Source organism: Bacillus rossius, chromosome 1, assembly GCF_032445375.1.
Source record: "Bacillus rossius redtenbacheri isolate Brsri chromosome 1, Brsri_v3, whole genome shotgun sequence".
NCBI lineage: Eukaryota > Metazoa > Arthropoda > Insecta > Phasmatodea > Bacillidae > Bacillus > Bacillus rossius.
The window spans coordinates 144,543,360-144,560,873 of NC_086330.1; positions in this window are offsets into that span (position 1 = coordinate 144,543,360).

Here is a 17,514-nt window from a genome sequence, read left to right on the forward strand (position 1 = left end):
GTCACCAGATTTAGAAATTAAGAACCCAACGCATTTGTGATGTTGAAAATTTCAACAATACAAAAAAATTTAACATATTCCGGGCATGGATTAAATAAAATTTGCTTTACTTTACTATTTAAAGGAAGTTTTAAGGATTTCTTCTTTCAATTCACTGTCAAGTAATTAACATTTTTTAAATAAGAATTTACTTATATTTTTGCTTTGATGGCACATAAAAATGCTATATATTCTGAGTAAAGGAGTGCTAATTGTTAACAATGTTTAACCCTTTTCCTTTTTTAAAAGATATTTGGTATCGGGGTTGTTTTTCGTATGTGTTAAAAATTAGCAATATTCGGCTATCGTGTCGTTAAGAAAAACGTAAAAAAATTACTCTATAAAAGAAATTAAATACTCACGGTTGAAAGGTACACAGTTTTATTGACTCTCTGCCCAACATGCAGAGTAAAATCTTAAATAATGTTTAGAAAAAAATTATTCCAAACTACATACAATGTTTCACCATTTCCATTACAATTAAAATGATTATAATTATCTTAACAAACCCTCAACGTGTGGAGTGGAACAAGTGTGCAGCTGTAAAGCCAGGCGTAGCGGGTTTACGACAAGTAATTTCCACGCTGATATTAATGTCGACAGCGGCCGAACTTAAGATTCATTGACATGGAGTCAGACGCCCGAATAATTCGCGTTCGTGCATCCACGGATTTCGTGTAGGCCTATTTGTTGAAAATTATAAAATTGGGTAAGTTCTGGCTCATTAAAAAAAAATCCTCCAAAAATTTGTTCTTTTTTTCACGAGGGTATGATTTAGCACTTCTAAGTGAACTTCATCAAATTGAATGATTGTGTAGGATGAGTTACTGAAATTTAAAATGCTTTAAAATCGTAAAAAATTATAAGCTGTCACAACAAAAGGTTAATTTTTTTTTCTTTAAAACACAGGGTCTATTCACTAACTTTCTAGGATGACCTTACCTCGACTTTAAGGTAACTAGCCATGCCACTGTTTTTTATTTATTTTCGGATTGATTCACTATAGTCTTTCGTGAACTAATCGAGCATTCTACTGTCCTTAACTGAATGGCTGAGTCTAAAGTAGCTATAACGCGCTACTGATCTTTACTTTCGATATAAAGTGGCGGACAATTGTAACACACTCGATTTACCTTTTGATAGTGAATACATAGCTTAAATAATTTGGAGGCGAGCTGATGAATAAAATAAAATTGACTATGCCAGAGGCAGAAAATCAAGGTGCACAAACAAATTTATCTGGACAGACACATCACTTGATGTGTGTAAAGGTGAATCGGTTTGGATATAATACTGATTAATTTGGTAATAATGAAAGAAATAATAAGACAGGATATCTGGTTGATTTTTATGTATTTAAAAGTGAGATAGTAAATTCTGAAAACAAAGTAATATATATGTCTTCGGGTTATTTTGGCTCTTATACAGAAATTCAATAGATGGATAAAGATCACAAAGAAATACCTTTTTGATTAAGTACAATATGGTTTAAAAGACTTAAGGGCCGGTCGGGGAAATTAACTTTCATACTAGTTAAAGCTTTGGCCCCAAAGTTTTACTGCATAACAAACTGATAAATAAAATTGCAATAATATTTTTAATCATTTAAATCAGTTTATTTTGTATCGTAGTGATAATTTGGCCTTTTTTGTTTGTTTAGTATTTAAAACTAGTTTTTTTTATGTTGTTCCGATTTGAACAACAGATTTATTTAAAGATATAATTTAACAATACTATTTTTTTGCGAGAACTTTATGCCTACTCGTCCAGCCGGTAGAGATGAGCTGTGGTTAGGCCCGTGTTACAACGGCACGGAAACGGAGACGCATCTCCCGGAACAATTCACTATTGCGTCCGCTGCTTCCACAATGCGTGGGATCACAACAGATGGCAACCAATGAGAGTGATTTTCATGGTTACGAAATATGCGTGCCATTGTAGATACTGCGTTCCGTGAGACTCGTATCTGTTTACGTGCCATTGTAGACGGGCCTTAGTGGCCCCGCAAGGCCATCTACGTAGCGCACCGGTAACTCGACGGCAAAGCCATCCAATAGGACGACCACGAACGGGGGTTGTGACTGGTGCAGAATGAGGTGGAACTTGGAACTCTGGACTCTAAGTTTGGACCCAGAGCTGTGAACCCTCACTGCGAAACAAAGGGTATTGCAGCGGTAAAAAGAATTTTTTTTAAAAAACCAAGAACATATGCAGAAAACATATTTAAAAAATAACGGGGTGAAAAGTAGATTCCAACGTTCCACGTATCACCATAATACTGTCTATTTTGTTAAAATTCGCCAAATAGTTAGTGCTATAATGTTTATGCACACGTCAGAAGTTATACTTATACGGCATTATTACCTAATATTTTAACCTCAGACATTTTAGAACACATATTATAACTCTAAGTATATACCTATTTATATATTTGTTTTTTTCTTAACGACTGAAATAAGTCTCTTAAATACGTCCTACAATCAAACCTTTACCTTATTGAGCTGTTTCAATATTATTATATTATAGTGTTACAAAAATAAATACCAGAGGCAAGAACTGTGCCATGCCCCTTGAGATAAACAACACGCTTATTACCACTTTTTTAATTTTTTTTTAAAAGATGGATGGCACACAGGAAAGTCTTGACAGTCACCAGTGTGCCAATCATTTCCCCCCCCCCCCCCTTTAACGTTGTATTGTTATGTCACCCCGAGTCATTGTGAAATTGTAGTTGTGATTGTTGGTGTATTAAGACAACACAAATTACATCCATGTATTACCCGGGATTCGAACCCAGAGCCCCCGCACCCCACTGGGCTACCAAGCCTGTTGAGAATTTCGAAAGAGAATATGTAGTCATCATCGTTTAATGCCAGTTTTCTTACGTTTTATAAAACATTTGATTACTTTTTACAGTGACTATTTTAGTTAACTAAATATATTTCAGGATAATTTCACTATTATAAAGTTTCATTTGGCATACTAATATGTTTGGTATATCCCCTATGTTGCTACACAAGGGTACGCCATCTTTGTATTACATTTCCGTTCATGGACTTCCGTTCCATTTTCACGAAATTACTCCTACCAAACGCCGTATACCTAGAGATAAGATATTTACTCGACAAAAACACAAATTGGAGGTCGGTATGCTAGTTCTAATTAGTGCAGAGAGTTGAGCACTAAAGTGGATGCTTTGGTGGAATGTGTAGTTCAGAGCTTGGCCGCAAGATGGCGTCGAGAGTCTACGTGGCGGGATTGTGCACAGGCATATGGCTTCCCAAAGGGGAAGGCGAAAAGGGAGTTCAGACGTGGACTTTAAAATTGGGCCGAAAGGTGGTGCCCGAAGTGGCCAACAAGGGGCCTAAGATAGTCGACCAAGTGTCCATCGAGTGTCGTGGTGCAGCAGAGAGGCGGGAGAGAGCCCCATTCAGGGTCTCTTTGAGAAATTGAGGGAGGGGGGGGGGTTGTGATTAATATCAGCGTAGGGCTAGGTCAGCGTAGGCATCTCTGTTACTAATACTCTTCAATCTTTTCCTATCTCCTTTATATTTTTCTCTCTTCTAGGGAGCTAGATTCTGTTGATGATGGTTGATATTCTGAACTACTATTTTCTGAAATCCTTTCAATATCTTGCTCAACATCTTCTACTGCTTCAATAAACTCCATTGTTAAAGCACACAGACTGAAAGACATTCACAATACAATGTAAACAAATGGCTATTAATGGCTTCAGCAAGTTAACGATACAGCCATAAGAACATGTAATAAAGATATTGGAAAGATGCATAGTGGTGTAAGTCCTCTTACACCAGTTTGGCTATTAACAGAACATTATTTGCATTTATTACATATATTTTGTGCTACTGTGATCATAGACAGAACTATGACTTAAATCACTATGCCATTTAAAAGAAAATTCTTTTAACTGTCCTTTACTGTGTATAACTCAATTTGTATCAAAAGTTGACTTACACCACTTAGCCTTTCAGCGCCTCATATATACCTCCCACTATCTCTATCTCTTCTATATATAAATCTCTATATAGCTCTTTATGTCTATATATCACTTTATCTAACCCATTTCTTTCTCTATACCTCGCTCTATCTCAACTTATCTCTCTGTCTCTCTCTATTTATATATATCGCTCTATCTCTGTCTCTCTTTTATATTTAAATAAATTGTGTCATGCGTGCGCACTTATACAACAAAAACAGACAAAGTTCCGCTATATAATATGAAATAAACACATTTGTGAAACTATTTGTGCTCCAACTATTGTAAAATAGTTATACCATATCAGAAACCTTCACGGGCATGCGCATAACAACTCACCAAACATTCATCGCAATCGAATGAATGGTATACGAACGCATACGGCACAAACAAACGAAAATTAAAGACATGACAAACGCATCAAACGATGGTGCGTTTAAAATTAAAGGTGACTATATCTATTGACGAAGTTTAGAACAAAACTGTTATTAGCGCCCTTATTTTGCTAGTCGCTGCGAGCTCCACTAAGCGGGCTGGTCTCACCAAGGAGAAAAATATGAATTTGCCAGACCTTACTATGTGTATGATAGTGTGGCAGACATAGAGAAATGACACTCACTCACTATTTATATGTCTATGACCTTTGATTTTTTGACGTGACAACGTCTAATAAATCGATGAACGCCGGCTGCACGCACGAAAAAGTGTCCCACTACGGATGTCCCACTACGGATGTGTTCTGTTTTCTCATTAAACGCATGCGTGGCAACTCTCTTCATGCTCATTGTACGCATGCGTGGCATCTCTCTTCCACTCGATTGGAACGACCATCGATTTGACTTTTCAATCATATTTTCGTCGTTTGAATTATTAATATTATGTAATTTAACGATCGTCCACCGATTTTCAGCACAATCGGTACGGTTATTTAAAAGTAATGTTGAAAATTCAAATACGTTTTGAACCAACAATGGTGTTTTACAGTTACACATAATAATTCAAATTACACCCGGGATCTTTTGCACAATGTTTTAAAAAATATTGTGACACATTATAAATAAGTTTGGTGTATTTGGGATGCATATTTATTATAAAATCGTGTTAATATTATACCCCTACCGTGAACAAAGTTTTTATAAATTTATGTATATAATATTTGAAACTGCATTAGCTTAGTATGGCCTCGTGGGCGTGTAGTTAGCGTACCTAACTTTTAAATTAAAGGTTGTCGGTTTGAAACCCGGCAGCTGCGAAATATTTATTTTGTACTTGTAAAAATAAATACGGCGCACGCAACATTTCAAAAGTAATAAATATATTTGAATTAATGAATGCAAATAAAAGTAAATTTATTATTTCAATAGCACATTTCATTTCACTCCTTTGTATCCATACAAAATAGTGATAATTCAATAAAAATGATTCAATTTTATTCATAAAAGTATACAGAGGTAGATTTTTTCATGCAAAAGATAGAAAAATTAATAAAAAATTATTCCTCAAAGAATATAATATTTTTAATGCCTAAATGGTTTGGTTGCAAAAACCTATTACCGCTCAGTTTCAGGCCGAATATGATATTTCCTTTTCTTCTGGTTCAATCATTTCATCAATGTTTTGTTATGACGTTGTCACGTTAAACTATCGTCCGTAAACCGACTTTACAGACAACCATTTTTTTTTATAAAATGAAATTATTAATTTTTTACCCCCTTTGGGATGGAATTTCATATCAATATGTGGCCTATGTGTTAATCCAGGTTATGAATTCGCTGTAGGCCAAATTTCATCCAGATCCGTTCAGCCGTTCTGGTGTGATTGAGTAACAAACATCCATGCATCCATCCATCCAAACTTTAACATTTATAATATTAGTGGGATTAAATTTAGCACAACTATATTTTGTCCCGTGATATATCTCACTGATATATTTATTACATAAATGTGTTCATAGGTTATATAATTATTTAAAAACATTTTAACTACAATTACTTTCATATTTTTTTGAGAAGGTAGTTAGTATTTTTCTCTATGTAGAATATAGTTACTATCCAAAAAAACAGTAAAACATAGTTTATTAACTGAAAGAAATCTTGATGTCTTTGCGAAAGAACTATAATCTTTGCTAATAACCTAGGTATCTGCATTTCAAAAAATTTTTATTATTTCACTTGCAGTGTTTCAAAAGGATTTCATTGAGCTAAAAAAAATCATCAAGAAGAAAATAATATGATGCTTCTTTGATAACCCTATTTTATTTTAAACCCATGGCTGTTTTGATTCAAACTTTGTGTGTCAAGGAAGCCAAATTGCTGCAATACCAAATCCTTGACCTTAGCAATTATTTCGTTAAAAACAGTGCTTAGAGAATATAAATTTATGAATAGTGTTGTTAAGAGGGGATGAAAGTTAAGGCTAGAGTACCTCCCCCTCCTTGTTCTTTGTCCCCAGAAAGTTACAGAAGCGAGCGTCAAACCTCGGATGTTAGTTAGTTGCAAGGCGTTTAAGACGCCCGTTTAAAAATGATGAATATAAAAAACACTGTAATTTTAATATGAACCTCATATTTACTAAAAGTTCAATTTTTAATATTCTGCAAAAAAATTATTTGTTTTATATATTTATGAAATGATAAAAAAATATTTTGACAAAAAAATGGTTTTTTTGTGAAGAAACTCTTGAAGCACAAATCTTGGCAAACTAGGCTACGGCTCACTACTTCATCACCGAAATGTGCTGAAACTACCGACCTCTTCAAAATATGTATGGCGCTATGCCCCTTTGCAAGCCAAGAAGTCTTCCCCAGAAATTTAGCGCTTCAAACAATGTTAAAATTTAAAATATCTTTGCGCCACGGACTCGGCAGCAATGCTAGGAGGAACAGGTTAGCAAAGAGCAAGGAAAATGTTACACTTAAAGCGCATGAAAAAAGAGCTCATGCAGCAGCACTACAGAGTCAGTGATGAAGGTATTTGTATTATTAAACGTTCGGAACAGTTGGAGGCGCTTGACTCCATTCCGGTGAATCTTAAAGCTACCCGCAGCGGCCGCGAGCTGTGTAACACGCGGGTCGGCCATCTTGCCTTGGTTAATTTCCGCGCCGGCGAGGTTGGCACCGCCGGGACGTCGCTCGAGAGGGAAGTTAGGGTCTGTTACTCCTCGTTTGACGACTCCCGTGGCGGTTGTTAACTCCGTGCAGCGCCGCTAGTTGGGACTCGGCGGCAGCTTCGCGAGGTTAGTAGTCCCGCGTCCCGGCCACGTATTAGTCATGATTAGCGCAACTTTGCCCACTGCACCCAGAGAAAAGCCTTCGTGCTGGTGAAAGTCCACGTGGTCCCTCCCCCACGTACCACCTTAGCAAAAATAAATATAAATTTCTATACGAGGCGCCCAAATACACGGTGAGAAATCAAGGTCATAAACCACCGCGATTTTATGTCACAGAGATCCAAGAATAGTGATATTAATTATATATACAATAAGAAATTTAATTAGTGTGTTTAAAATTTGCATAAATATTTTGATAATGTATACTAAAAATTAAATATAATATGAAAAACTATTTCAAAACAATATGTTTTAACTCATTAAATATTAATGAATATGAGTAGATATAGTTGTTTTAACAATTTTTCATTATATAGGTTGTTACCTATTAATTATGTACTAATTTTAATAAACTCTTTGGATCTATAGTAATATAAGTAATCAATATTAGACGAGTATCATGTTAACAATTATCATGTACGTACGTGTGTCAGTAAGCTGATATGACCTGTATTAAAATATATGCGTGTAATTGCATAGCCGCAATTATTATACAGGTTTCTTCACTCAGTGACTCAAATACACTAAACCGTACATTTTTGTTAACGGAACAGGAATATTCATGTGAAATTACAGATATTTTTTAATTTGTACCTACATTAACATGAAAACAACTGCTTCACTACAAAACAGTGTTCGCAGTAATACGTACTGGGTTCGGATACTTTCCCGGGCATTTATGCTTTGTGTTGTCCCAGTACCTCCAATAGTAAACTTTATTTGTAAACAGTTCTCTGAATAGCTTTTCAGTAGTATTAAATGCGCACACTAATAAGAATAATAAAACAAAATATAGTCTAAATTTTCAATACTAGGTTATCTTTTCCGTGGTTTAAACAATTATGCTTAAATGAAACATCGGTTAAATAAAAAAAACTTTGCGCAAATTATCATAAGAAATATTCCGCATTATCTCCAAAAAAATATTTTATATACGCAAAAATAGCAATGGCCATGTGTTGTACAAAGTTACAATATCTTTCTTGTAGTATTATGAACTATTACTTGACAACTGGTTTCCAAAGGAATCTGTCGTAAAAGCAAAGCCATTATTTTTTCAGTGTATGCATAACTCAAGCCGCTACCATCGCCAGAGGTTTGGACTGGATCACGCGTAATTTGGTAACTCTGCTTCTTCAGTTTATTACTGGCTCAGCGTCGTTTAAGGTCGTATCGGAATAAATGTATGTGAATCATCAACGCAAAACAAAAGTATACTTTGCTAACGCATGTAAACGCAAAATCCTAGTTCCTCTATCCGTACGTAAATTCGTTCTCGATAATTCACTCATGCGTGTGTTAACCCATATTTTTGAAAACAGTTGTTATTGTAATACATGCATTTTGTTTTATTATTCTTTATTTCCCGTGACACAAAATGTTCTTCAGCGGCGTATTTCCATATATCTCCCTCTCCCTGAACTATTAGCTTTGCAAATAAAAATTCATTATTTTTCTATATTCTACAGTTTCAAAAAGAAAATAATTAACTATAGAAAGTGATGTATCTCACAGGTCACGTAAGTTTCTATAAAACGTATCTGTGTTCACGCCTAGTGCTCTCTTTCGACAGCGATTTTCTCGGCTCAATCCGAAGTGCTTGAAAGAAGGAAGACGGGAGAGCTTTGTTTTTGAACCCCCTGTCTTGCTCTTTCCTGTGCGCGGCGTTTGTTCCGCAACTCGGACGAGAAGTCCAGGCGCCGAGCTGTTCAGGCGCGCGTCGAAGTCTGCGCCAGCTTCCGAAAACTTGCCTTCTACACACGGATCCCAGAGAGCGAAACTCCCCAAGAAATGATGTACGTGTTTCTCGGAAGACCTCTAATAAATTTCTTATTTTTCCCAGTGGAAAACTTAAGACTTATATCAAGAACGTTGTTTTTCGCGATAACACAGCACTAGATGTAGCTACGTTCTTTGAATGATTCTTTAAATGGGGATGATTGTAAAATTTTCTTTTACACACACCAGTGCTAATATGTATATATAAACTTAAATTAAGACCAAAAAAAGATGAATGAACAAACAAACTGAAAACAAGCCAAAATCCGCGGATGTCGAAAGTAAAATGTATAGACAGCACAGAGAACTCAGTATGTTTGAGCCGGTTGACAAGATCAGATCTCAGTTCCCGGAACGTCGCAACTGTTTTGTCTAGTCTACTGTGTTTGTCTGTGCTATGGTATTTGTGGTGACCAGAATAACTGTTTGGTCCTATCGCTGGGTCCATGTGTGCGCCTCTGTGTTGTCTAGATTATCTGTTTTGTATCATTTGTGTCCAAGGTAGGTATTTTGTCTTCTTTTACTGTTAGAGTTGCAACTGTCTCATAATTGTCAGCTTACTGTGGTCGTCTTTGCTGTGATTTTTTTTTTCTGAGTAATTATTTCCACGGAATTAATTATCTGTGTTGTCTATTCATTTAATTTTCCAATCGGCTGATTTTGGCTTTTCTGTGTGTATGGGTATTCGTATTTTTTTGTCTGCTACTAGGGTTTTTCTATGACATACAGTGTAATCAGCAATGGCGAATGTCAAAATAAAAACTAAATCACAGCACTTTGAGACTTGCAAAATGGATGTACTTGCTGCTACCAAACATAATTGTACTCAAATAACTCAGCGTGACTGCCCATTTTATTCTGCCCCGTTTCACTTTCCAACTGGAATGCGAATGATCGTTTCATTTGAATTTCGTAATGCTGATATTGGTTTCTCGACCTTCGGGTGTGTGTCAAAACTATCGGAGGTCCAACGAGACTGCAGTCTAAGTGTATAATTAGAGACCCGGAAATTACGTGAATTCCTTTGGTCTTCAGTTAGACTACAAACACCTATATACATTAAAATTGCTTAAATGATTGGAGCACAGATTTTTGCACACGCCCCTCTGCGACTGTGGGACAGTCAACCACTACTAGTCCACTCTAAAGAAGGGAATTTTCTACACTAAGGAATCGGCCAATAGGAAAGCATATTTTTTATTAGAATATAGGCCTACATAGGATTTTGAATTTTAGCCTGACACTAAATGAATTCGAGATATTTCAAGGACTCAATTAATAATGGTGTGATTAAACGCGAATTTTGCAGGTCTCAACAATCACTGTTTGGTCAGAAGTGTGACTAGTTCGATCAGTCAGAAGTTTCAGCTTTCAAAATAGAAAAAAAAAAAAAGATTGTTTGTTTACTGGCAGTCGAAAATATTGTATCGAGTTTACTTACATATATATATATTTTTTTTTTAAGTCTTTCATCTTAGTTCTAGGTAAACGGCATTTGGTGAGACGGATGTAGCATGGAACGCAAATGTGTAAACATGGTGCTGCCATCTGTGGCAGATGGCGTGAACCAAAGTTCACAAATTCAAAGGGAAACTTTATAGTATTTACTGTTTAATAAATTTTAAAACATGACGGACAGTATTTTAATTAATTTGTTAAATTAATTAATTTGTTTAATTAATTTGTCGAAAATCTGGCCCATGGCCAGTGTTAAGTTTATTTTATAGGTATATAGCAATTTTCGCTTTTATTCGAGCCGTTTCGTCATATAGTTTATATTTTCACTCTGCAAATATAATGATTTGATACTCGACGTAGCTGCTCTGTCGTCAAGAAATGTAGTTGAAAACACTATTTGGGTGTCTATTTATAAGGCTTTGCATTATTTTAAGGAACGAAGGCTCAAGATGATTCAAGACTATCTCAGGCTCCGATCCGCCTGGGTACTGACTCGGTGCTCATGTCGGGACGTTGGTATCGAACCCACGACCCTCTGCCACAGGTAAGCCATCACGTGATAGCCATCACGGCCAACTACACTGTTACAAAATTTCACTTTCAATTTACGAAGAACGCTGGTTACATATTATCAAGGGATCTTCGTAAATTTATGGACTCTGAGTTCACTTACTTTGCACATGAGTGTTCTTGTTGTACATATTAACAAAACATTCTAAAACTGGTTTATTCTGCAGCAAAAACACTCTTCTTTTGTACACTTTTGTGTTAACCTTTATTTAGAATGAATCAAACAACTCCAGAGTCGAAATACGGTGTAGTTTTACGAATATCCAGTTATTTTAAATTACGTTTATGTATGTTTATTAAGTATGTTTATTTGAGTTAAATTCTTCGTTGATAAGTCCGTAAATTTACTGTAAATTCTAACAGTGCAGGACTCTATATTTTGAAATTGAAATTTGCTATATGATAGTTGTTTTAAATGTATGCGATTTTTTTTATCCAACAAGCCAGTGTGTTGTAGTCATACATATCTTTGCATATTTTTAATCATTTTTGACATACGTATAAAACGTTTTTACAAAACTCTTTTTATTTTAATTTCAATGCTAAAAATAATTTAACGGAAATGAGCAGGACTATCTAAATATATCATTCAAAATGTTTAACCTCGCTTGCTGTCTCTACTTTTCAAGCGTTTTTAAGGGAGTGGTAGATAAATATATCAACTCTCCTTACGCGGTTCTGACATTATTTGCTACAGCACTAACATTAGAACAATAAATCCGTGATTGTGCCAGATTACAGAATATTTTGTTCTTGCCTCCTATTCCTTTTGTTGGCTTTGTTTCGAAGAAAAATAAAAGACTGTAAGCAGTTTTAATCCCGTGCTCTAGATTCGTTGCAGGAATATGAAGCGATGTATACCGTAGTATCTGTGTTTATATACTAGCCAATAAAACACCCCGTAATGACTCTACCACTGCTGTGCTCGCCTGACGGGTACGGTTGGCCTTAATTCGGGTATTGTATTCGTAAATATACTCGATTTTCCGGTTAGAAAGACACTGGTAAAGAAAAAGTATTTTATGTTTTTTAATATTAAATTAGAGGTTATTTTAAAGAAAAAATATCAATGTTGCGAAAGATTTTTTTTTTCATAAAGCGTAAATAGTCAGTGGAATGAATGTCTGTTCTAAAGTTAAAATTACTTTGGTTAGAAATTGGTATGCAAAAAGAACCTAAATGTATGAAGGCAAATGTTAGATTGTTTAATAGCTTAAAAGAAACTCCTAATTAAAAAGTGTCACCAACAAGTGAGTATTGTTAAACAAAGATGTTAACAATTAACACATCAACAGTAAAATAGAAATAAACTTATTTAAAAACAAAAACGTTTAGTATCTACCAACTCCCATACTCTTACCTCCACGGTTTTGCAATACTTGCAGTTTGTAACACTTAAGTTTCTTTAATTACATAAAAAATTCACTTCATCATAATAGTACGTAATTTCAATATTAAAAACGTTGTTACGTTATCTTTTATGACAGTTATATTTCGCTTTTACTCTAATATAATATTCAAATTATTTTTATTCGCAGAAGTATAATTTTTTATTGGTTAATTATACGTACATTAATTAATATTTTCTAAAACAAGTCATTTTTTAGGCAACGATTGAGTTTACTTACAGCGTATCAATTGAAACTAACAGCAATGTTTATACAGCGTAGGTATAAAAGTAAACGCCCATTGGCACTGCCATCATACATTTTTTTTGTCTGTGGTGAAACTAAGAGCGTTGGGTGTTGCTAATCCCTAGAATAACGGCTGTGGTCATTCATCGCCATCAACTACAGCCGTTAGAGCTCTGCCTCGCTTTGATCGGGACATGAGGAACTTCAGCGAAGCAGGCGTGCATTTAAAAATAAGCAAACGCGTATTTTGGACATAGGAAACTTCGTGGGGTTTACCACGCATCCATACAAATCTGCAATAACATTTCCCTGATTTTCAACGACCAAAATTACAAATTTTCCTGATTGAGGGTATTCTAAATAACTTATCTATTTATTTTTTTTTTTGTTTTTTGCAATTTTCTGAAATAAGTAAAGAAAATCCAGCTTCCACTATTCCCATAGCTGGCCGAGGTTAAAAACGACACCTTTCCCACGCCATTTTATGGTGTACGAATATGCACTCGCCATTTTAGGGGGGAGGGGGGGTTATATTCTTTCACATTCTTGACGGTGGCAGACATGAGCATGACATTTCCCGTTAAGTTTAATATCAACGGGAATTTTTTTATAAATTTCCTATTATTTAAATATTCTATGAATTCAAGTATATTTCCTAGCTTTAGAGGACGTGAACACCCTGTATTGCGTAGCCACGTGGGCAGCGCATTTCGAAACGCCGTTTACCTTAGCTCGCGGTCGTCAGGCCCGACGGGAGCTGTTGTGGGTCGATAAACATAATCGCCCGTTGAAGCGTTTATCGCCTGACAAGGGAGGCGGCGATGGTTTTATTTGAAGTGCTGTGAAGCATAAAGCTCTTGCGTTACGTTAAGTCCTGGCAATCAGCTGGGCAAAGTGTGAAACACACATGGAGCTCCAACTGGAAGACATTTACCCACGAGGGAATCACTCTTGGAAATTGTTCCAGTACTTGCCATTTACATTTTTGTACCCACTAAAATTAGATGATATTCATATATATACACACTACCTAAAGTAGACTTCATAATATAAGGAATATCACTTCCAAATTTCAAGTCCGTTGAAAATACACTTAAAATCTGGAAATTTTTATTCTAATGCCCCACTGATTGCACAATATCGGTGCATCAAGGCTACGCGTCAGCAAAACCGGGACGCCAATCTTAAGCTTCATTTTGTGGGAAGGCAGGTAGCCCCTAGGCAAGATGTGATGAACGCATCAAACGTTAGCGCGTTACAAATTCAAAGCAACGCCATCTATTCACGAAGTTCTAAACTAAACTGTTATTAGCGCCTTTCGTTCGCTAGATTCCGCGAGCTTCACTAAGCGGTTAGGTTTCGCCAAGTAAAAGGATAGGAAGTTGCTAGACCTTACTACATATATGACCGCATAGCAGAAATAAATAAGTGACACAAACTCATTGTTTGTGTGCCTATGACCTACCTCCTATGATATTCTATTAACAAATTCAAATGTCCCCTTTTTCACCTCCTCAGGGTTGGAATTTCATAATTATATTGCAGTCTATGTCACTCTCTGGCCTATAAACAATCTTTATGAAAAAAATCCTGTCGATCCGTAAGAAGGACAAACAGAAACACACTTTCGCATTTATAATAGTATTAGTAAGGATGTGCTACTTGTTTATTTGTCATAAGTAGAGAAAATATATACGTCCATTTTCAACGTTTAAAATCGCACTTATAGTTTTCATGTTTAAAATTGTTATTTCTCCATTTGCCGTGGTGGTGTGATAACAGGTGGGCCCATCCAGTGTACTGAAATGGGCATAACTGCGCAATCTGTTCATGACGTCAAGCTAGTTTAACCCGAGAGTTCCCGCTGCGAAGCTAACACGTTTAAAAAAAAAACTCTACCGGCTTATCATTCAGACTAGAAGAGAAAATAATCCATAACCTCTGTGAGCATAGAACTCCATTCTTAACGTAAAGTGCAAATATTTGTAGGATAATATACGTGACGACTAAACTACAAACATATTAATTTTTGGCATGCCTTGTTGCAGCCATTTTCAAAGGCGAATAACCACGTTAATCGGCCATGAAGATGGCTGCAAAAAGGCATGCCGAAACGTCGGGCACGTCATCTTTCCAGCAGACGTAACCTCATTGCAGAAGCCCAAAAATAGTAAATGACTCAGGCTTCGAAATCCTAGAAACTTAAATCCTAAATCTTAAATGTTGCTAGTATACCATACTTTACTATATGTCCACAGGACAAGCTATTCGTAGAATAAAAAAAACTCAGGACAAAATTTTTTTATTGGCAGTTTTAGTTTACTACTCAACTAATTCATAGTTTTATATAATTTCCATTCAGTTCCGAGCACGTTTCGTATCGCTGCAACAATTTATTTAACCCCTCTTCAAAGAAATTCGCCGCTTTGGCCATAGGCATTATGGACTTCGAATACGCAATTCGTGTAGCCTACGTACAGGCACTTAACAAACATCACTCGAAAACGTTTAAGCAATCTCCGGAACCCGAGTCAAAAAATGATGGCTAGCACTTTTTGGGACGTAAATTGTGTCAATTTGGTTGATTTTATGTAACGTGGATCAAAAATTACAGAAAAATTTACAAAATTCAGATTGTTACGTGTTTAATTTACAGGCGACGAACCTCTATGCAGAGGGGTTAAAGAAACTGGTGCAACGATACGAAAACGTGTTTGGAACTGAATGGCGATTATGTGAAATTGTAAAGTATGTATGTAGTAAACTAGAACTGTCAATAAAAACTTTTTTCTCATGAGTTTTTTTTCTTTTAAATGACAAAACGAAGCTTGCTTTACGAATAGCCCTTGTAGATTTTGTATATTTCATGTTCTAATACAGTCATGCTGCTTTCTAAAAATCAAGCCTTGTCTAGATTTTTGAAGAACAAATTCGAATTATAGTCAACAAATATACTGAATAAAAGCAGTCTTGTCTGACAAGAAAAAAAATGTGTAGTTTTTAAATCTAATAAAAGTCCACATTTTTATTTCAGAAGTGTTTACTAATCTTCACTTGGCCTCCTAGCTAATCCGTATTTTACCAGCATATTGCCAGACTTCTCTTAAAACGGCTTATGATCCTAATAAAGACGAAACTACGAACACCATATTGGATTTTTTTTTCCATCAACAGCTCACTAGTGTAAAATTCAAAACCACATCTGTTAGTTTGATGCAGTCGTAAGATACTTTAACCATGCCTATAGTATAAAGTATGCCTCACGAATATTACAAGTTATTTCACCTCCACAATAAAACGGCTCAGTTAAATTGTCACAAAATATTTTTTGATGGCCAAAAAAATTTTTACGTAAAATGAGGGGCGCAAATAATTAGTATTTGCAAGTGGGGTCCGAGGGGGAGGGGAGACATGCGCGTGAGGTTGACCGACACAAGTCATCTCTGGATTCGGTGCTTGAATGTTGTATACTGCCCTTATTTTGGCCAACATGCATGCAATAAGCAGAAAAGTTTCAAACATACAGGAAGTTTTCCATAAGACACAGTTTTGTCGTCGAACCCGTTTCACAGTCACGCTTTTGTAAGTGCAGCACACACACACACCTTAATGAGGGGCTTCGTAATTCCAGGTAGGGGAGTTCCGGGCCCCCCTGCCACCCACCCTCGGGATCTACACCCATGCGTGAAATAAGTAATATTGAATTTGCCAAAAAAAAAATGAAATGTATATATAATGGGGCATAAGGGATATTTCCCTACGTAGAAAAATGGAAGTAAAATGTTCATAATGAAGTCGAGACTAAAACTAGGAACCGTGGTATCGGAACGAATGACGCACGCTGAACCACTCGAAAAACCTCCGATTTTTTTTCCGTCCGAGGGTCGGGAGAAGGATCGGGCTGGCCTCTGCCCAACCGGGAAGTGACCGCGGAATATCGAGTAGTTCGTAGAACCTCTCCCCTCCCCCTTTTACATGTTTTTCATACGCCGCTCAACCAACTGAAACAATGGAATATCGGCCCTTGAAGAACCCCTTGCGCACTGTCATTTTTTTTGTATATAGAACAGAAATATATTTGTGTAAAATTACAGCTAGTAGTATATATTAGCCGGTCCTGCACCTGTCTTCTGGCTGAGGTGCCGAGGTGCCAACCGCCATCTTGGATTGTGACTTCACGATGACTATCTTGATTGACCTTGACCTTCAAAATTTGCCCAATATTCGCCAAAATACGCCAACATTTCCCGTTTTTAGGGGGGGAAAATCCGCCAAATTATCAAAAAAAAATTGAAAAATATAAAATTTCTCTAATTTAAGGGGAAAATTCCCGTTTTAAGGGGAAATTTCCTGTCCTAGTCCTCAAAAATGCCAAATGCTTGAAAATACCCCAAAAAGGCTTAAAGGCCATATTACCTGCCAGCAAGTCTGCTATATGGGCGGCTACAATGTTCTAGGTGCGACTGTACTGTCCGTAATGCCTTTCCTCTTCCCCCCACAAACACACTCTCTCCCAGGAGGACTACCTGCCAAATTTCCAGTAACTGAGGGCATACCATAACTTGTTTAACAAGGAGGCCTTAGCCTCGTATTCACGATTCCACTGCGAGTTCCAGCTGAATCACAGCACCGCGCAGGCCAGTCACTATATATGTCAGCCATCAAATCACTACTGAACGAAATTCAAATGAACAACACTAAAAAACATAC